Here is a 22192-nt window from a genome sequence, read left to right as displayed (position 1 = left end):
AACTACTTTATTTTTGGAAAAAATTCAAAACATTCATAATTCAATAGAGCCCAATAGCAAAAGCAGCGTTTTGAATGAACAATCACATTTCTTGGTAGAATCATGCAGGATTTAAATTTTTGATGTTTTTTTTACTCCTCTCAACAGCCCAAACAAGTTTCTAAAAGGATGAGTTTGCAACTACTTTACTTTTGGAGAAAATTCAAAACATTTTCAGGTATTCCTCTGAATTTAAGGTTATTTCTTCTACTTCTGTCCTCTTGCTCTATTTACTTTGATTTTAGAAAGGTAACCTCTTTTTCTAAGGCATAGTGTTCATCTATTAAGGTTTTATGAGACTTAACCATTTCCTCCATTTTGGATTCTAGGTGATCCACTCTCTGGCCCAGACTGTCTATATTATTTTGGAGGTTTGTATTATATCCCTCTATTTGTTTTTGGAATGTCTTTGCTAGCAGGCATATCATGTTCTTTATGAATAATTCTGAGGCTGCATTGCTAGTGGCCTCTACCTCCATTAGTACTTGTAGAATGCTCTCAGATACAGATACAGGTTTGTCTGAGGAGAGTGAGTCCTCCAACTGTGATTCATGTTGCAGCTCAGCAGAGCTAGTGCTTAATCTGCGGCTATTTTGTGATTCAGGGGATGATTTCCTCTGCGGCGGCGTTAGAGGGGTGTCTGATATATTAGATATATCTGGGCAAGAAGAGGCATTTCTCATTGTGTTTGTTTCATTTATTGCAGCGGTGAGCGTTGCTGCTGCACTAGATTTCATGGGCTGCGCTAGATTCTGGCTTAAGGTACGCAATTTGCGTACCTGTTGCGTAATCCCGCTTGTCCCCCGGTCAGTCTCGCGATATTTCGCTGGTTTCTTCACAGCGCTATCTTTGATATTAAAATTACCGCTTTCTTTATCAAATGGAGCGGCGGTTTTAGCAGGGGTGGGGGCAGACTTAACCCCTGACTTGTATGCCGCATGTTTCAGCCTCTGTGGTGTTCTCTCCTGCTGTGCGCCGCTCAGGCTGGGGCTGCAGGCTGTGGCTGCTGTGAGGCGGGCGCCATCTTGGCTCCTCAGCATAAGGGGAGAGCGCTCCAGTTTTCTTGCTTTTTCTGCTCTTTTACTGAGCGGATCCATATTCTGAGGGTACCGTTGGTGTCAGTGGAGCTTCCGCAACCCCTCCACGCCAGTCCTGGTTTAATTAACGCTTTCTGTCACCGCTTGGCAGGCTGCCCTGGAGAGAAGCACAGAGCTCAGACTTCCATACAGCTCAGACGCTGGCCACGCCCCCCAATGTTTTGAATTTTCTCCAAAAGTAAAGTAGTTGCAAACTCATCCTTTTAAGAAACTTGTTTGGGCTGTTGAGAGGAGTAATAAAAACATCAAAAATTTCAATCCTGCATGATTCTACCAAGAAATGTGATTTGTTCATTCAAACCGCTGCTATTTTGGGCCCTATTGAATAATGAATGTTTTGAATTTTCTCCAAAAGTAAAGTAGTTGTAAACTCATCCTTTTAGAAACTTGTTTGGGCTCTTGAGAGGAGTAGAAAAACATCAAAAATTTCAATCCTGCACGATTCTACCAAGAAATGTGATTGTTCATTCAAAACGATGCTTTTGCTATTGGGCTCTATTGAATAATGAATGTTTTGAATTTTCTCCAAAAGTAAAGTAGTTGCAAGCTCATCCTTTTAGAGTCTTGTTTGGGCTCATGAGAGGAGTAGAAAAACATCAAAAATTTCAATCCTGCAAGATTCTACCAAGAAATGTGAGTGTTCATTCAAACCTATGGTTTTTGCTATTTTGGGGCCTATTGAATAATGAATGTTTTGAATTTTCTCCAAAAGTATAGTTGCAAACTCATCCTCTTAGAAACTTGTTTGGGCTGTTGAGAGGAGTAAACAAACATCAAAAGTTTAAATCCTGCATGATTCTACCAAGAAATGTGATTGTTCATTCAAAACGCTGCTTTTGCTATTGGGCTCTATTGAATAATTAATGTTTTGAATTTGTTCTAAATATTCACTGTCATTACCAAGAATTATCCGTGTTATATGGCCGGAACAAGATGCAGTGCCACCGACGGCGCGCAGGCAGGTAAATAGGATGTTTTTTTTTCTTAACAGGAATCATACATACAAAGATAGGGGATAAGGAGCCATGCAGACAATGACAGGGACGGGGGAACCATGCATACCACGGTAGGGATGAGTGGTCAATGCACACCCGGCTTATACTCAAGTCAATAAGTTCACCCAGGTTTTCGTGGCAAAAGTAGGTGCCTCGGCTTATACTCTGGTCGGCTAGACCTGGTCTGGTCTAGAGTCGCAGCAGTTACAAAACCTTTTACACAGGTGCCACTATCGCTCTCCTTCATTTTTTGTTTTTAACAATTTTTCCCTGGATCAGTAGCTGCTTTTGAATTGCCTCCTATATACAGTATGAGCCTGCACATCGCTTCCTATATATAGTATGAGGCCGCATATAGCCTCCTATATACAGTATGAGGTCACGTATAGCCTCCTATATACAGTATGAGCCTGCACATCGCTTCCCATATACAGTATGAGGCCACATATAGCCTCCTATTTACAGTATGAGTCTGCACATAGTCTCCTATATACAGTATGAGCCTGCACATTGCTTCCTATATACAGTATGAGCCTGCACATTGCTTCCTATATACAGTATGAGGCCGCATATAGCCTCCTATATACAGTATGAGCCTGCACAGCGCTTCCTATATACAGTATGAGTCTGCACATAGTCTCCTACATACAGTAGGAGGCCGCATATTGCCTCCTATATACAGTATGAGCACCCACATAGCCTCCTGAATGCAGTGTTTACCTCCTATATACAGTATGAGCCTGCACATAGCCTCCTATATACAGTAGCAAAAAAAACATGATTGAATGAGAGTAATGGTTTTGGGTCCTTTCTGTAAAAATCGTATGGGTATCTTTTTAGTCTTGGTTTTAGTTTTCTGTTTTTAATTATTTTTTCCTGTGCTTATACTCCAGTTCTCTATCTTCGCATCGCAATATATGATCTGGCATGGAATTCATTGTTGAGGGCATTTCAAGATTTTATGAAGAAACACTCCTCTCACAAGAAATCTACGGCTCTTTTCGTACCCATTGGGTCTTCAATATTTCATGTTATTTGTTCACATTTTTATTCATTTTTTCTTTTTTTGTTTATTTCATTTACATTTTTGTTTTATTTTTATATATATTTTTTTCACTCATTTTTTATTTTTTTCACAATTTTCTTTGTATATTTGTGCTATGTATTATTCATTATACATAATTGTTTGTATAATTACTTTATGATATATGACATTTGATGTATGTATTGAATGCCATGTGTTATTTTTATGTACATTTGTTTTTTAACAGAGACATGATATATAGTTGTTATAGTTATATGATGCACATACACTTTCATATAGCCTGCATACACATTATGCTAATTGTTAAAACATTTTTATTGCTTGCATAGTGTGCTTATAATTGACACATATGTGTGTGCCTTTGCACTCTATGTCAGGCATATTCACTTTAATGGTTCATACACACCGCTATAATTATTTCAGCATCATTATGTTTTATCCCCTCACTTTCAACACTTGCTATCACTTTAAATAGTGATTATTATTCTTCATAATTATTTTATTTTCTTGTCCTCACTTGAGCGCATGCCCAGTTCAGTCCTCCCTAGGAGCCTTCTGACGTGCTCAGTCTGGTATGTGGCTGTCTCTGGCTGTTTTGCAGCTTGAGCCGCTTTCATGCTGATGATAGACTCGCTGTACATAGTGGGGACTCAACAGCGCATGCGCCGATAATGCTGTGGACGTTTAGAACTGGATACTATTGATGTCATTGTGGACACTACAGCGCAGGTCCTGAATTTTACAAGCTTTATTAGGGAAAGCGGTTTATTGGTTGACCGCACTATATAAACTAGATCCGGGGCACTTGTAAACCACGCCTCCTGAGGAAGCTGCGGCGTAACGCGCGTAGGGGCGGCAGGTTTTACAGCGACATACACAGCACATGTAAGTTGTTACTTTCTAATGCAGTCCTTGTATCTTACTCTGGAATTTGCATAGACAGTTTTTACTCTGTGTACACTTAATGCCTACCAGGCTTATTTGATACAAGGCACTTATGCACTTTATATTCAGCAGTTTACTCTGGGCACTTATTGTATGCAAAACCTTATCTGGGCATACATATTATGTAAATGGAGAATTTGCTGTTTACTATGCATTCTATTTGTGAAAGGAAAGCAAAGAAACTACATGTTTTATACAGATAAAAACTTTATTAACTGCTATATTGTGTTTATGTCTGCTGTAACTTGCATTTAGCATTTATGCTCTGTTAATTATTCTAAATAAAATTATTTAGCTTGAAAAGTCTTAGTTACTCACCGGTTAACGGTATTTTTCGGAGTCCATGACAGCACCACCTGAGAGAGGGGATCCGCCCTTTAGGAACAGGAAACTTACAGATACAAAAAGGGCGGCACCACTCCTACGCATCAGTTGGATTACAGAGCACAGAGGACCACAATGGTTAATAGCATAACTTATATACAATACTATACACAACTATTTAAATTACCCGTGTACGTATAAGAAGTGCACACCCAAATTAAACTAAAGGGAGGGAATATACGGGTGCTGTCATGGACTCCGAAAAATACCGTTAACCGGTGAGTAACTAAGACTTTATTCGGTCGTCCATGACAGCACCACCTGAGAGAATTACAGAGAGTAATAACTACTTTAGGGAGGGACTACAGCCTGCAGCACCCTTATCCCAAAAGAGAGGTCTGTGGAAGCACCCAAGTCTAGCCTATAATGACTATAAAAGGTGCTCGGAGAGGACCAAGTAGCCGCCTTACATATCTGGTCAATGGAGACTTCTGATCTCTCGGCCCACGAGGTCGCCATGGCTCTGGTGGAATGTGCCCTCAGCTTCCCGGGTGGCGACCTGCCTTTTGAGGTGTATGCTAAGGCAATCGCTTCTCTAATCCACCTGGCTAGTGTATTCTTTGATACTCTACAACCTTTCCTAGGGCCTTGGTGGGAAATAAACAGGGCATCCTCTTTCTTCCAAGGATCGGTAGCTGCCACATATTCTATAAGGCACTTCCTAACATCCAGGGTATGTAGTTTCTCTTCCTTCTTATTAGCCGGATTAGGGAGGAAGGATGGAAGGACTACTTCCTGAGTCCTATGAAAGTTAGAAACCACTTTAGGTAAATACGCTGGATCAGGTGTGAGTATTGCTCATTTTTAATCTGTATATAAGGAGGACGCCTAGATAATGCCTGGATATCGCTAGCTCTGCGAGCAGAGGTTAGAGCTACCAGGAACGCTACTTTGAGGGACAGGTTTTTTATGGAAGCTGATGAAATAGGTTCGAATGGAGCTTCCGTCATGGCCGTGAGGACTAGATTCAAGTCCCATGGCATGAATCTATCCTTCACTACCGGCCTGGATCTTCCTGCTGCTTTAATGAATCTACTGATCCAGTAATTACTCGTGATGTTGCAGCTAAAGAGGGCCCCTAAGGCTGCTACTTGTACTTTAAGGGTACTAGTGGAAAGCCCCATGTCCAGACCTTTCTGAAGAAATGCTAAGATCTGATTTATAGGTGTTGAACCCCCAGCGACTATTCCCGAGCTGTGAAGGAATTTCTTCCAAATTCTAACATAGATCTTGGTAGTAATGGCCTTTCTACTTTTAAGAAGGGTATTAATTAAGTCTGGGGAGAAGCCTTTATCTTTTAAGAGCGCAGGCTCAAACTCCACGCCGTCAGATGTAGGCCAGCCACCTGAGGATGGAAGACTGGGCCCTGGGATAGGAGATCCGGGATGTCCGGAAGAACCCAAGGATCGGACACCGACATGGTCCTGAGGCAAGAAAACCAAGCCCTCCTGGGCCAAAATGGGGCGATGACTATAACCCTTGCTCTGTCTTTCCTGATCTTTCTCAACACCAAGGGTAGTAGCGATAGGGGAGGGAAGGCATATGCTAGCCTGAAGTCCCACATTATCAGAAAGGCATCTACTGCCAGGGGGTTGTCTCTGGGATTTAGGGAGCAGAATAGTCTCAATTTTCTGTTTTCTTTGGTGGCGAAGAGGTCTGCCTCTGGCTGTCCCCACCTTTGCACAATCAGGTGGAAGATCGAGATGTTTAGGGACCATTCTCCTTGCCTTAGCAGATTGCGGCTTAAGAAATCTGCCATAATGTTTTCTTTCCCTTTTATGTGTAGCGCTGTCAAAGATAGAAAATGCTGCTCTGCTAGTTGGAACAACCGTTCTGTCACATTCATCAGGGGTTTGGAACGAGTCCCACCTTGGTGGTTGATATAAGCCACGGTGACCTGATTGTCGGAGAGCACTCGCACATGATGGCCCTGCAGATACATAAGTAGCTTCTTAGCTGCCTGTTCTACTGCTGTCAATTCTTTCAAATTAGATGACATATTTATCTGGTGCTGGTCCCATAGGCCCTGGACCACGACCTCACCCATATGAGCCCCCCAGCCGGAAGGGCTAGCATCCGTAGTGACTATGCGGGATATGTCGAATTCCCAGGGAACTCCTCTGGATAAATTATCCTTGTCCAGCCACCACTCTAGGGACTCCCTTGTGTTTCGGGACAAGGTTAGCTGGCCCTCTAAGTAACCTCCGAGGATTCTTTGATGCAGTAAAACCTCACCCTGAAGTGTTCTTGAATGAAACTGGGCCCACTGCACCGCTGGGATACAGGAGGAAAGGGAACCCAGAAGGGACATGGCTTTCCTAAGGGACATGGTGGGGTTATTGGAAGCATTTAGGACCTGATAGTGTAAACGAACAAGCTTCTCTGGAGGCAGACGGCATTCCTGTTTCTCAGAATCTAGAATCAGGCCTAAAAACTGCTGGCTTTTCATCGGCTGTAACCGAGATTTTTTGATATTCAGCAGCCATCCTAACCGCTCCAGGGCAGACATTGCCCTCTGTAGCTGTTCCGTACAATGTTTTGCCGTTTTTCCTATAATCAGGAAGTCATCTAAGTAGGGTACTACTAGAATGTCAGATTCACGTAGATGGGCCATAACTTCCGCTACTACTTTGGTAAATACCCGGGGAGCGACTGCCACCCCAAAGGGGAGGGCCGCGTATTGGAAATGTTCAACTGACCCATTTAACTGAACCGCCACTCTGAGGAAGCGCTGATGAGCTGCATGAATGGGTATATGGTAGTAAGCATCTTTCAAATCCAACACCACCATAAAGCAGTTTTGAAACAATAATTTTATTGTTGAATTAATTGTTTCCATTTTAAACGGGCGTATAACCAAGAATTCATTAAGGGACTTAAGATTAATTAAAGTCCTAAAGGAACTGTCTGGCTTGCGGACCAGGAACAGAGGGGAGTAGAAACCTTTCCCCCTTTCACCTTCTGGAACCACAGTTAGGACCTTCTTAAGGCAAAGATCATGAACCTCGGCCTCCAGGGCAGCTTGTTCTGATGTGGAGGACCTGATTGGGGTGACCCTAAATCGATCATGGGGAACCCGGGTGAATTCCAGTTGTAGACCCGTAGCTATCACCCCCCGTATCCAATTACTATCCGAAATCATGGACCAGGCTGGGTAGAAGGCAGCTAGTCACCCCCCTACCAGGGCCTCTAGTCATTGGGGCGGCTTTTTAGTGTCCCGTGCTGGACCTTCCTGGCGCCCCCTCCTCCGAACATGAAACCTGTACCTCTCCTTCTTTTGTCATCCCATCTGCCCTGATCTCTGGACGACCTTCTATGGAAATATCCTTTCCTGGTAAAGGGGCGTCTATAAGAAGGATTCGGGAGGCTCGGAAACTTCTTTTTATCATCCCCGGCTTTCTCTAACAGTTCATCCAGGGCAGAGCCAAATAGATATTCCCCCTCGCAAGGAATGGAGCAGAGTCGTGACCTGGCCTGGATATCCCCTGGCCAGCATTTTAACCAGAGGGCCCTTCGAGCTGCGTTAGATAACCCTGCGGATCTAGCCGTCATCCTTGCAGAGTCTGCTGAGGCATCGGCCAGGAAAGCAGCGGCACTCTGGATAATTGGTAGGGTTTTCCGAATGGATGCTCTTGAGGCTCCATCTCTCAGATGGGAATCCAGTTGATCTAGCCAGACCATCATGGATCTGGCTGTACAAGTGGCAGCTATCGCTGGTCTTAGGGCGTCTGCTGACATCTCCCATGATCCCTTTACAAAGGAATCCGCTTTTTTATCCAGCGGGTCTTTTAGGGAAGCCATGTCATCGAAAGGGATGGAAGATTTTCTGGAGGCTTTGGCTACTGCCACATCCAGTTTAGGGGCCTTAACCCATCTGTTCACCACTGGGTCATCAAATGGGTACCTTCGTTTGAAGACCGGTGGCAAGGAGCCTCTTTTTTTGGGTTTTTTCCACTCCCTATCTATTAAGCTCTGGACCTTATCATTTAAAGGGAAGGCCCTGCGCTTCCTGGGATCTAGACCTCCGAACATCACGTCTTGTGCCGAAATTTCTGGTTTTGAGTCTGTTACTCCCATGGTGGACCTTATTGTTTTAACTAGTTTGTCCATCTGGTCTAACGGGAAGCAGAAACGGCTCGAGTCTTCATCCGAAGAAGACGAAGTGGAGGCCGGGGAATCCGAGGAGTCATTGTTCCTAGGAGCAACCGAGGACTCCGAACCTGAGAAGCTAACTTCTCTCCCCCTAGAAGAATCCCTTTTTGACAGGGCTTTCATTTCTGTCCTGATTATTTCTCTCAGGCTTGTGGTGAAATCTGGCGTTTCTTCCGCTACCTGTAAGGACGGGGGAGAATGTAAGGGCCTGTCAGTCTATCCCTGGCCCTCATTCCCTTCCAACCCCTACCGTTTGTCGCACACATGGCTGACAATCTTTTGGGGTGGCCGTCTGGCAAGGGGCAACTACAGAGGGCACATTCCCTGTGCTTCTGTTTTCCCGTAGCTTTCCTCCCCTGCAAAAAATACATAAGGGAACACTGCATCAGGGTACATTCACGAATATCTCTTACCCATGCAGGTGAGGCAGGTACCGGATCACGGAGGGAGGCAGGAGGGTCCTTTAGTCTGGAGGAACTTCCGCGGCTCTGTTCACTCGATCGTTTTTTCTTCTGCTGGCCACTCGCATGAGGCTTCGCCACGGCCTCCTTCTGTGGCCGCTCCTGTATCTCGTCCTGCTGCTCTATGGGGGCTTCTGTCATATCCATCGCTGGGCCTTCAGAAGCACCCCCGCAGCGTTGCCTCCTGCCTTTTAAGGCCTCCCTGTACCCGGGTCAGCAGGGTTCTGGCGTGGCACCTCCCCAGCATCCGCGACCCCCCCCTGCATGCTCCGCCTCCCCCCACCCCTCGCCACGGGTACAGCGCGTCCCCCCGGACCGCCGCGCACACGCGGCGCACACTGGAAAGTCGGCCAGCACCCGACTTCCGGTTTCGGCATCCCCGGCTCCGCCCCTTCCGCCGCGTCACTTCCACCGTGCGTCAGAGACCGCGGGAGCGCGCGGAACGGAGCCGGCAGGGCTCCCCCGGCTCCGGTGTGCCCGCCGCCCCCACATGCGCCCGCCTGCGCCCGACGACTGTGCGCGACCGCCGACCCGGACGCGGGAGGATGACCGGACCCCAGGGGGAGACTCAGGAGGGGCGTATACGTACCTGGTGCCCGCACTTTGGAGACGGCTGTCCACCGGACCCTATGCTCCACCTGCTCCAACCACAGCCGTGGCGACCTACCCGGCCCCACCGTGGTGCTTCCAGGGACCCCGAACTGGACCGAGGTAGGAGATCCCCCCGCTACCTGAGGCGTTCAGCCGGCCTGGGAATCCCTCGTCGACTCCATGACGGACGATCTGTAGGGAGTCCTGTCCTCTAGGAACAGGAAACCAACTGATGCGTGGGAGAGGTGCCGCCCTTTTTGTATCTGTAGGTTTCCTGTTCCTAAAGGGCGGGTCCCCTCTCTCAGGTGGTGCTGTCATGGACGACCGAATAAAACTCCAATTTTGATCTCTTGTGATGCTTAATAGCTCATTTATGAGATTTTTTTTGCTATTATATTTCCAGTGAGTTGAGCCTTTGAAGAATTTTTTTCCAGTATTTGGGATATATTTGTACTTTATCCTATATACAGTATGAGCCTGTACATCGCTTCCTATATACAGTATGAGGCTGCATATAGCCTCCTATATACAGTATGAGCCCACATAGCCTCCTGTATACAGTATGAGGCCGCATATAGCCTCCTATATACAGTATGAGCCCACATAGCCTCCTGTATACAGTATGAGGCCGCATATAGCCTTCTATATACAGTATGAGGCCGCATATAGTCTCCTATATACAGTATGAGCCTACACATTGCTTCCTATATACAATATGAGCCCACATAGCCTCCTATATACAGTATGAGCCTGCACATCGCTTCCTATATACAGTATGAGGCCACATATTGCCTCCTATGTACGGTATGAGCCTGCACATCGCTTCCTATATACAGTATGAGGCCGCATATAGCCTCCTATATACAGTATGAGCACCCACATATAGTAACATAGTAACATAGTTATTAAGGTTGAAGGGAGACTTTCAGTCCATCTGGTTCAACCCATATCCTATCCTAACTTGCCCTAACATGTTGATCCAGAGGAAGGCAAAAAAAACCCATGTGGCAACAGTAAGCTTCACATTGGGGAAAAAAATTCCTTCCCGACTCCACATACGGCAATCAGACTAGCTCCCTGGATCAACGCAATATTAAGGAGACTAGTGTATATACCCTGTAATATTATACTTTTCAAGAAAGGCATCCAGTCCCTTCTTAAATTTTAGTAGGGAATCACTCATTACAACATCATATGGCAGAGAGTTCCATAGTCTCACTGCTCTTACAGTAAAGAATCCGCATCTGTGAGTATGCTTAAACCTTCTTTCCTCCAGACGTAGAGGATGCCCCCTTGTCCCCGTCACAGGTCTAAGAGTAAAAAGATCATTAGAAAGGTCTTTGTATTGTCCCCGCATATATTTATACATTATAATAAGATCACCCCTAAGCCTTTGATTCTGCAAACTAAATAACCCCAAGTGTAATAACCTGTCTTGGTATTGCAGACCCCCTAGTTCCCTAATAACCTTGGTCGCTCTTCTCTGCACCCGCTCCAGTTCAGCTATGTCTTTCTTATACACCGGAGACCAGAACTGTACACAGTATTCTAAGTGTGGTCGCACTAGTGACTTATATAGAGGTAAAATTATGTTCTCCTCATGAGCATCTATGCCTCTTTTAATGCATCCCATTATTTTATTTGCCTTTGCAGCAGCTGCCTGACACTGGCCACTAAATGTGAGTTTGTCGTCCACCCATACACCCAGGTCTTTTTCAGTGACTGTTTTGCCCAGTGTTTTACAATTAAGCACATAATTATACAACTTGTTCGTTCTACCCAAGTGCATGACCTTACATTTATCCCGATTAAAGCTCATTTGCCATTTATCAGCCCAAGCTTCTAGTTTACATAAATCCTCCTGTAATATAAAATTGTCCTCCTCTGTATTAATTACCCTGCAGAGTTTAGTGTCATCTGCAAATATTGAAATTCTACTCTCTATGCCCTCTACAAGGTCATTAATAAATGTTAAAAAGAAGCGGGCCCAAAACTGACCCCTGTGGTACCCCACTGCTAACCGTGACCCAGTCCGAGTGTGCTCCATTAATAACCACCCTTTGTTTCCTATCCCTGAGCCAGCTCTTAACCCACCTACACATATTTTCCCCTATCCCCATTGTTCTCATTTTATGTATCAACCTTGTGTGGCACCGTATCAAAAGCTTTTGAAAAGTCCATGTACACCACGTCCACTGCATTCCCTTGGTCCAGTCCGGAACTTACCTCTTCATAAAAGCTTATCAGATTAGTCTGACAGGAAGGGTCTCTTGTAAACCCATGTTGATATTGGGTAAATAAGGTTTTTCTTCTCTAGATACTCCAGTATAGTATCTCTTAGAAAACCCTCCAGGATTTTACCCACAGTTGAGGTTAAACTTACTGGCCTATAATTTCCAATTTCAGTTTTTGTCCCCTTTTTGAATATTGGCACCACATTTGCTATACGCCAGTCCTGTGGTACAGACCCTGTTATTATGGAATCTTTAAAGATTAAAAATAATGGTCTATCTATGACTGTGCTTAATTCCTGCAGTACTCGGGGGTGTATCCCATCCGGGCCCGGGGATTTGTCAATTTTAGTGATTTGTAGACTCCGCCGTACTTCCTGCTGGGTTAAGCAGGTGACATTTAACTTCCTGCTGGGTTAAGCAGGTGACATTTATAGCCTCCTGAATACAGTTTTTGCCTCCTATATGCAGTATGAGCCTGCACATTGCTTCCTATATACAGTATGAGCCTGCACATAGCCTCCTATATACAGTATGAGCCTGTACATAGCCTCTTATATACAGTATGAGGCCGCATATAGCCTCCTATATACAGTATGAGCACCTACATATAGCCTCCTATGTACAGTATGAGCCTGCGCATTGCTTCCTATAAACAGTATGAGCATCCACATAGCCTCCTATGTACAGTATGAGCCTGCAAATCACTTCCTATAAACAGTATGAGTCTGCACATCGCTTCCTATAAACAGTATGAGCCAACATATAGCCTCCTGAATACAGTATTTGCCTCCTATATACAGTGTGAGTCCCCATATAGCCTTCTATATACAGTATGAGCCTGCACATCGCTTCCTATATACAGTATGAGGCCACATATAGCCTCCTATATATAGTATGAGCACCCACATATAACCTCCTGTATACAATATGATGCTGCATATAGCCTCCTATATACAGTATGAGCCTGTACTTCGCTTCCTATATACAGTATGAGGCCGCATATAGCCTCCTATATACAGTATGAGCACCCACATATAGCATCCTGAATGCAGTGTTTACCTCCTATATACAGTATGAGCCTGCACATTGCTTCCTATATACAGTATGAGCCTGCACATAGCCTGTACATCGCTTCCTATATACAGTATGAGGCTGCATATAGCCTCCTATATACAGTATGAGCCCACATAGCCTCCTGTATACAGTATGAGGCCGCATATAGCCTTCTATATACAGTATGAGGCCGCATATAGCCTCCTACATACAGTATGAGCCTGCACATTGCTTCCTATATACAATATGAGCCCACATAGCCTGCTATATACATTATGAGCCTCCACATCGCTTCCTATATACAGTATGAGGCCACATATAGCCTCCTATGTACGGTATGAGCCTGCACATCGCTTCCTATATACAGTATGAGGCCGCATATAGCCTCCTATATACAGTATGAGCACCCACATATAGCCTCCTGAATACAGTTTTTGTCTCCTATATACAGTATGAGCCTGCACATTGCTTCCTATATACAGTATGAGTCTGCACATAGTCTCCTATATACAGTATGAGCCTGCACATCGCTTCCTATATAGAGTATGAGGCCGCATATAGGCTCCTATATACAGTATGAGCCTGCAAATCGCTTCCCATATACAGTATGAGGCCACATATAGCCTCCTGAATACAGTATTTGCCTCCTATATACAGTATGAGCACCCACATATTGCCTCCTGAATGCAGTGTTTACCTCCTATAAACAGTATGAGCCTGCACATTGCTTCCTATATACAGTATGAGCCTGCACATAGCCTCCTATATACAGTATGAGCCTGTACATCCCTTCCTATATACAGTATGAGGCCTCATATAGCCTCCTATATACAGTATGAGCATCCACATATAGCCTCCTATGTACAGTATGAGCCTGCGCATTGCTTCCTATAAACAGTATGAGCCTGCAAATCGCTTCCTATATACAGTATGAGCCCACATATAGCCTCCTGAATACAGTGTGAGTCTCCATATAGCCTCCTATATACAGTATGAGCACTCACATATAGCCTCCTGAATACATTGTTTGCCACCATATTGCCTCCTATATACAGTGTGAGTCCCCATATAGCTCCTATATACAGTATGAGCCCCTATATAGCATCCCATATCTAACTGCATTTACCTTGGTATCATTCATTTTCTATGAGACTGCTCTGTTCTCATATTGTGCATTTATGCATTTAGTAGGGCTTAATGGAATGATTGCGCTTGTTACACATCAACTCTAGATGCGCTCACTTATTAAATGATTAAATGATTAAGTATGGAATGGACAAGGCAACTGTTAGGTGGATTCATAACTGGCTTAGTGATCGGACCCAAAGAGTGGTCGTAAATGGCTGCACATCCAGTTGGAAGAATGTCTCAAGTGGGGTACCACAGGGCTCTGTCCTGGGCCCTGTATTGTTCAACATCTTTATCAACGATTTAGATGAAGGAATTGAGGGTAAACTGATTAAATTTGCTGATGACACAAAGCTAGGAGGGATAGCTAATACTAGAGAAGAGAGAGAGGATTCTAAAAGATTTAAATAAACTGGAGAAGTGGGCAGCAACTAACAGAATGGTTTTTAACAGGGAGAAATGCAAAGTACTACATCTGGGCAATAAAAATGGAAAAAGCATATATAGAATGGGAGGAATAGGGCTAAGTGACAGCACATGTGAAAAAGACTTGGGTATACTAATAGATCACAGACTGAATATGAGTCAACAGTGTGATGCAGCAGCAAAAAAGGCAAATGCAATTCTAGGATGTATTAACAGAAGCATACAGTCTAGATCACGTGAAGTCATTATTTCCCTCTACTCCTCTTTGGTCAGACCTCATCTGGAATATTGTGTCCAGTTTTGGGCACCACATTTTAAAAAAGACATCAACAAACTGGAGCAAGTTCAGAAAAGAGCGACCAGAATGGTGACCGGTCTGCAAACCCTGTCTTATGAGGAAAGGTTGCAGGATTTGGGAATGTTTAGTTTGCAAAAGAGAAGACTGAGAGGAGACTTAATAGCTGTCTACAAATATCTAAAGGGCTGTCACATTGTAGAAGGATCAACTTTATTCTCATTTGCACAAGGAAAGACTAGAAGCAATGGGATGAAACTGAATGGGAGGAGACACAGATTAGATATTAGAAAAAACTTTTTGACAGTTAGAGTGATCAATGAGTGGAACAGGCTGCCACGAGAAGTGGTGAGTTCTCCTTCAATGGAAGTCTTCAAACAGAGGCTGGACAGACATCTGACTGGGATGATTTAGCGAATCCTGCTTTGAGCAGGGGGTTGGACCAGATGGCCCAGGAGGTCCCTTCCAACTCTACAATTCTATGATTCTATGATTCTATGATTAGACTTTGGTTGGGGCAACTTTAAAATATAATAATGATAATGGTCCTGTCTAGTGACAAGTTTATTTTACAGGCTTTTGGAGAAAGGCACAATACCAGTCATTCAAGGGTTAATTCTTTGGAACACTGAGAGGGACTTTCTAGCCAATGAAACCACAGTATAAAACACCTGTGATAACTATGGCAACTGCGCTGATGTCATAAACACATACATCTATGATGCAGGAGAAGATTCCAGAACCACAAGTCATTCAGCCGTAGACGGAGCCATACTTGATGTGTCTGGAGACCTGGAGCTTCATCACTCCACAATGGGAGGAAGGGGACACCGCCTAGCCAGCCAGATCAGCCATAGCGCCTAGCCAGCCAGATCAATGGGGTGACAGATGTTGCAGCCAGATCTCCCTCACGTCCGGTACTCGCCGCCTTCACTTTATGTGTACGGCCTGGAGAGGTCGCATTAGGCTTCTCCAAAACAAATATGACACAATGTACAAATTCAGGTACAATTTGCTGTTACATGTTGGCACTAACCTTCTAAGCCCAAGGGAAGGGCAGTCCTGCAGCCATGGTTCCCTAGAGGTTTCCACTACAGGGGGTTTTTCCTCTCCTGAGTGCTGAAGGACGATTCTTTGTGAGTTCTGCCATTTTCAGTGTCTCTTTCATAGTAATTGGCTGATTCTAAATTTCAGACACTGAAAGAAATAATAATGATGAGATTTGGAATAAAATTCGGTCAATTTAACATCCAATAAAAGTGTTTTGTGTGTTTCTTTCACAATCTTCGGTTGGTGAGATTTTGTTGGGGGATGAGGATCCAGCATCTATGATCAAGCCATGAAGCCAGATATGAAGTCAGAGCAATTTAACCCTGCGCTGGAAGACAGGACGGAGCAGAGATGACAAAGTGTGACTGCACAATTAGCACAAGTTCACACTCTTCCTCCCATTCAGATACACGAGGGGATTCAGGGCAGAGTTGGGACTAAAAAGCAGCCCTGGCACACAAAATTCACCAGCCCACATGCAATAAGTGTCCTCAACCCAAATCGTAGAACACTGATAGGTCATGTAGGATTTTGCTTTATCCGTTACCAGGGCCAAAACAAAGTATTTTGGGTGCCCAAGGCAGATGAAGCCGAAGGCGCCCATTTTGCATTTCTACCCAGCTAATTCTTCCCTTTTCCTTTAGGTCTATGACATCATGTGATTAATAACTGATGAGCTGAATCCTTCTAAGTCAGGCCCATATACATTTGTATCTCATGAACCTACAACTCCCAGTATGTCCTTAACAATGGTAAGGAGATGCTGGGAGTTATCAGTCTTTATCAGACTGTGGACTATACAGGAACCATAGTACTGATGAGACGCAGTCAGTACCAATAGCTAAAAATGTACATCCTGGTACCTTATAGGTGACCTCTTCTCAGATTGAGTCTTTTCTTTCTCTTAGGCCTGTTTCACACTTCAGTTTTCTGGCGTTAGTCAAAATCCGCCAGTGTGCAAAAGCGGATCCGTTTCCGTCTTGTGGCAAACGGATGCAACTGGATCCGTTTTTTGTACGGATCCGCTTTAGACGCTAGTGCATGAAATTTAAAGTAAGGCCTGTTTCACGAGAGAGAGAGAGATTTAGCTGCCAGAATGGGATTTGGGGTTAAATATCATGAAAGGACATTCATTCGGGCATGCTCAGTATAAAAAGGAGGATCCGATGGCAGATTCCGTCAATTAACGGTTGGCAACGGATCCACCGCCTTTTCTCATCCACATCTCGCTTCTTAAGGCCCCTTTCACACTCCAGTCTTTTGCAATCAGTCACAATCCGTCAAAGTGTTCAGATCCGTCAAGTGGACGGATCCTGCGTATATTGCAAAAAACTAATGCACTGGATCTGTTTTTATGACTGATCCGTTGTAGCAGCCTTGCTGTAGGAATTAAAGAAACAGAATTCTGGAGTGAGAGAGAGAGAAGGATTTTGTGCCAGAATAGAAAAAGCAGCCGCAGGGGGTTAAAATAAAGGAAGAAAAATGATTCCGGGCATGCTCAGTTTTAAAAGACGGAATCCGTCGCTATCCGACTTTTCGACGTACACAAAAAACGTTCATCTGTCCGTTGTCTCCGGCCGACGGACAGAGATTTTCTGATGGATCCGTTGGACGACAGATGAAACGTGTGGCCATCCGTCACTAATACAAGTCTATGAGAAAAAAACGGATCCAGCATGAAAAAATGATGGAAAGCCAAAACTATAAATATATATATATATATATATATATATATATATTTTGTATTCCAGATTATAATGTGATGACATAAAAATCTGAATAATAAATATATCAATACATCTTGCCAAAATTTGTATAATATCAGCACCAGAAAAAAATAAAAATAAAATATGTGAAAAAAAAAGGCTAAGTGCTAAAATATATCGCTCAAAAAACTTTTTTCTATTAATAATGTGTAAGTTAAATATATAGTGTAGACAATAATATCGTGAAAAGTACTACCATAATATTCTAAAAATTGCACTAAAAAGTGCTATAGTGCTGTAAAACAAAAATTGTGCAAAAGTGAAAAGTATTGCAAGATATAGAATTAAATCCACTGTAAATGATTCAGTACTATAAAGTGCTAGAGGACAAAACATACAATGCACATTGAAAATAAATGAATATACAAGTATAACCAAGAAATAATGTTCTCCAAAAAGTACTGCAATGCTATAGATGAATTGCAGAGTACTGCAAAATATGAGGGATAAATACAAATGAAAGTTTACGTATACTAAAATATGCCAAGATATAAATTACTATAATATGACCCAGTAATATAAGGTGTTATAGTGCTACACCGCCATACACATTAAGTTTGGAGCTGTGACCAAGCTCACCCCAGCGAAGAGCGCTTGACACTGGACGCCAGAGTCCGTGGCTGCACGGGTACAACAGTCCCAGCAGCCAAATCCGGAGGGCAGGAGACTGCAGGCCTCCTGACCCCATCACACACCTGAACGCACAGCAGCATACCAGAGCCAGAGCCACCACGAAGGAGTGACACCTGTGAAAGGCTCAAGCTGCCTGACATACAGGCAAGGACTAAAGAACCTTAAGGAATTGAGGGTAAACTGATTAAATTTGCTGATGACACAAAGCTAGGAGGGATAGATAATACTAGAGAAGAGAGAGAGAGGATTCAAAAAGATTTAAATAAACTGGAGAAGTGGGCAGCAACTAACAGAATGGTTTTTAACAGGGAGAAATGCAAAGTACTACATCTGGGCAATAAAAATGAAAAAAGCATATATAGAATGGGAGGAATAGGGCTAAGTGACAGCACATGTGAAAAAGACTTGGGTATACTAATAGATCACAGACTGAATATGAGTCAACAGTGTGATGCAGCAGCAAAAAAGGCAAATGCAATTCTAGGATGTATTAACAGAAGCATACAGTCTAGATCACGTGAAGTCATTATTTCCTTCTACTCCTCTTTGGTCAGACCTCATCTGGAATATTGTGTCCAGTTATGGGCACCACATTTTAAAAAAGACATCAACAAACTGGAGCAAGTTCAGAAAAGAGCGACCAGAATGGTGACCGGTCTGCAAACCCTGTCTTATGCGGAAAGGTTGCAGGATTTGGGAATGTTTAGTTTGCAAAAGAGAAGACTGAGAGGAGACTTAATAGCTGTCTACAAATATCTAAAGGGCTGTCACATTGTAGAAGGATCAACTTTATTCTCATTTGCACAAGGAAAGACTAGAAGCAATGGGATGAAACTGAATGGGAGGAGACACAGATTAGATATTAGAAAAAACTTTTTGACAGTTAGAGTGATCAATGAGTGGAACAGGCTGCCACGAGAAGTGGTGAGTTCTCCTTCAATGGAAGTCTTCAAACAGAGGCTGGACAGACATCTGACTGGGATGATTTAGCGAATCCTGCTTTGAGCAGGGGGTTGGACCAGATGGCTCAGGAGGTCCCTTCCAACTCTACGATTCTATGATTCTTTGAACAGAGGACTGAGCATAGCTTTAGACCTCATGGGACAGCGTAGAAAGGAGGCCTCCAACCCATCTGGCTTAGTGGATCCTAAATTGCTTCCAGGCTGGCTGGATCTCCATTACCATCAGTACTCAGTGCCCTGGTTTGCAACTCAAAATGTGAGTAAAAGCGTAAAGACTGCACCCCGCTGTGTTCTCCTGTTTATTTGCTGCGTCACCTCAGCCCTGCATTACATCCATCATCACCATCTTTTATAATATAATTGCCCTGAGACTTAGCTCTACCTGTGGAGAGCTGTACCAACTCTGCTGCATCACCATCAGCCTCAGCGGTCTTTTTAAGCAGCGCCGGCTATCCCTTGCCGAATACCACAGGTGGCGTCACAAACTACAGTGGGGAAAAAAAGTATTTAGTCAGTCAGCAATAGTGCAAGTTCCACCACTTAAAAAGATGAGAGGCGTCTGTAATTTACATCATAGGTAGACCTCAACTATGGGAGACAAACTGAGAAAAAAAAATCCAGAAAATCACATTGTCTGTTTTTTTTCATTTTATTTGCATATTATGGTGGAAAATAAGTATTTGGTCAGAAACAAGCAAACAAGATTTCTGGCTCTCACAGACCTGTAACTTCTTCTTTAAGAGTCTCCTCTTTCCTCCACTCATTACCTGTGGTAATGGCACCTGTTTAAACTTGTTATCAGTATAAAAAGACACCTGTGCACACCCTCAAACAGTCTGACTCCAAACTCCACTATGGTGAAGACCAAAGAGCTGTCAAAGGACACCAGAAACAAAATTGTAGCCCTGCACCAGGCTGGGAAGACTGAATCTGCAATAGCCAACCAGCTTGGAGTGAAGAAATCAACTGTGGGAGCAATAATTAGAAAATGGAAGACATACAAGACCACTGATAATCTCCCTCGATCTGGTGCTCCACGCAAAATCCCACCCCGTGGGGTCAGAATGATCACAAGAACGGTGAGCAAAAATACCAGAACCACGCTGGGGGACCTAGTGAATGAACTGCAGAGAGCTGGGACCAATGTAACAAGGCCTACCATAAGTAACACACTACGCCACCATGGACTCAGATCCTGCAGTGCCAGACGTGTCCCACTGCTTAAGCCTGTACATGTCCGGGCCCGTCTGAAGTTTGCTAGAGAGCATTTGGATGATCCAGAGGAGTTTTGGGAGAATGTCCTATGGTCTGATGAAACCAAACTGGAACTGTTTGGTAGAAACACAACTTGTCGTGTTTGGAGGAAAAAGAATACTGAGTTGCATCCATCAAACACCATACCTACTGTAAAGCATGGTGGTGGAAACATCATGCTTTGGGGCTGTTTCTCTGCAAAGGGGCCAGGTCGACTGATCCGGGTACATGAAAGAATGAACGGGGCCATGTATTGTGAGATTTTGAGTGCAAACCTCCTTCCATCAGCAAGGGCATTGAAGATGAAACGTGGCTGGGTCTTTCAACATGACAATGATCCAAAGCACACCGCCAGGGCAACGAAGGAGTGGCTTCGTAACAAGCATTTCAAGGTCCTGGAGTGGCCTAGCCAGTCTCCAGATCTCAACCCTATAGAAAACCTTTGGAGGGAGTTGAAAGTCCGTGTTGCCAAGCGAAGAGCCAAAAACATCACTGCTCTAGAGGAGATCTGCATGGAGGAATGGGCCAACATACCAACAACAGTGTGTGGCAACCTTGTGAAGACTTACAGAAAACGTTTGACCTCTGTCATTGCCAACAAAGGATATATCACAAAGTATTGAGATGAAATTTTGTTTCTGACCAAATACTTATTTTCCACCATAATATGCAAATAAAATGAAAAAAAAACAGACAATGTGATTTTCTGGATTTTTTTTTCTCAGTTTGTCTCCCATAGTTGAGGTCTACCTATGATGTAAATTACAGACGCCTCTCATCTTTTTAAGTGGTGGAACTTGCATTATTGCTGACTGACTAAATACTTTTTTTCCCCACTGTATATCTTATATAGGGTCCAGGATCCAGCAGGATGATGAGGAGCTCTCCTAGCCAGCGTCCTCTCCCGATCACGGCATAGCCACGCCCCACCTTGAGATTGTTGATATCTTTCAACAATTTTGGTTCTCAAGTCCTCACAGTTCTCATCTTCTCTTTATGTCCTCCATGCTTAGTGTGGCACAGAGACATACATTGCAAAGATTGAGTCAACTTCTCCCCTTTTTATCTGGTGTCAGGTGTTATTTTCATATTGCCCCCAATTGGTTTTAAATTCTGCCTGGAATCTGCCTTAAAAAGATCCTCAAAACCACTGCAAAAAGTGAATATAATCCACAGCAATCCTACACAATGATCCCCCACTTATCGCGGGCATTACATTCTAAACCTCCAACACGATAGTTGAATATCCCCCAAGTAAGAAACTTACATTTATTTTAGCATTTATATATTTTAAGGATTTACAAACCCCTCCCACACACTTATTTACCATTACCAGTCCCTTATTAATCGGCCCCAGTTCCTTATTAACCTTTTGCACCTTTTTATAAACACTACTTATGTTCATAAACAAATTCTACATGATGAAGATGATGAATTAGCTGTGTAGTACTGATGATTGAAGGTGATGAAAATGGGATGAATGTACAGTACTGTACTGCACAGCATGGAAGAGCATTACAGCTCTCCTATTGGCACCACTTCATCAGGAGCTTCTTCAGGTGAGGCAGTAGTATCTTCAGCCTCATCCGTAACTTTTACTACCACTAAATGCGTAACCAACCTTTTGTTCGAGTGATGAACATAGTCATGGAGAGATGCTGGTTCTGCTTCTTATGAACCAT

The sequence above is a fragment of the Dendrobates tinctorius genome, unplaced genomic scaffold (assembly GCF_039654945.1).
Source record: "Dendrobates tinctorius isolate UK_male_01 unplaced genomic scaffold, ASM3965494v1 ptg000068l, whole genome shotgun sequence".
Taxonomy (NCBI): domain Eukaryota; kingdom Metazoa; phylum Chordata; class Amphibia; order Anura; family Dendrobatidae; genus Dendrobates; species Dendrobates tinctorius.
The sequence above is the reverse complement of the archived record's forward strand: the minus strand, read 5'-3'. Positions refer to the sequence as shown.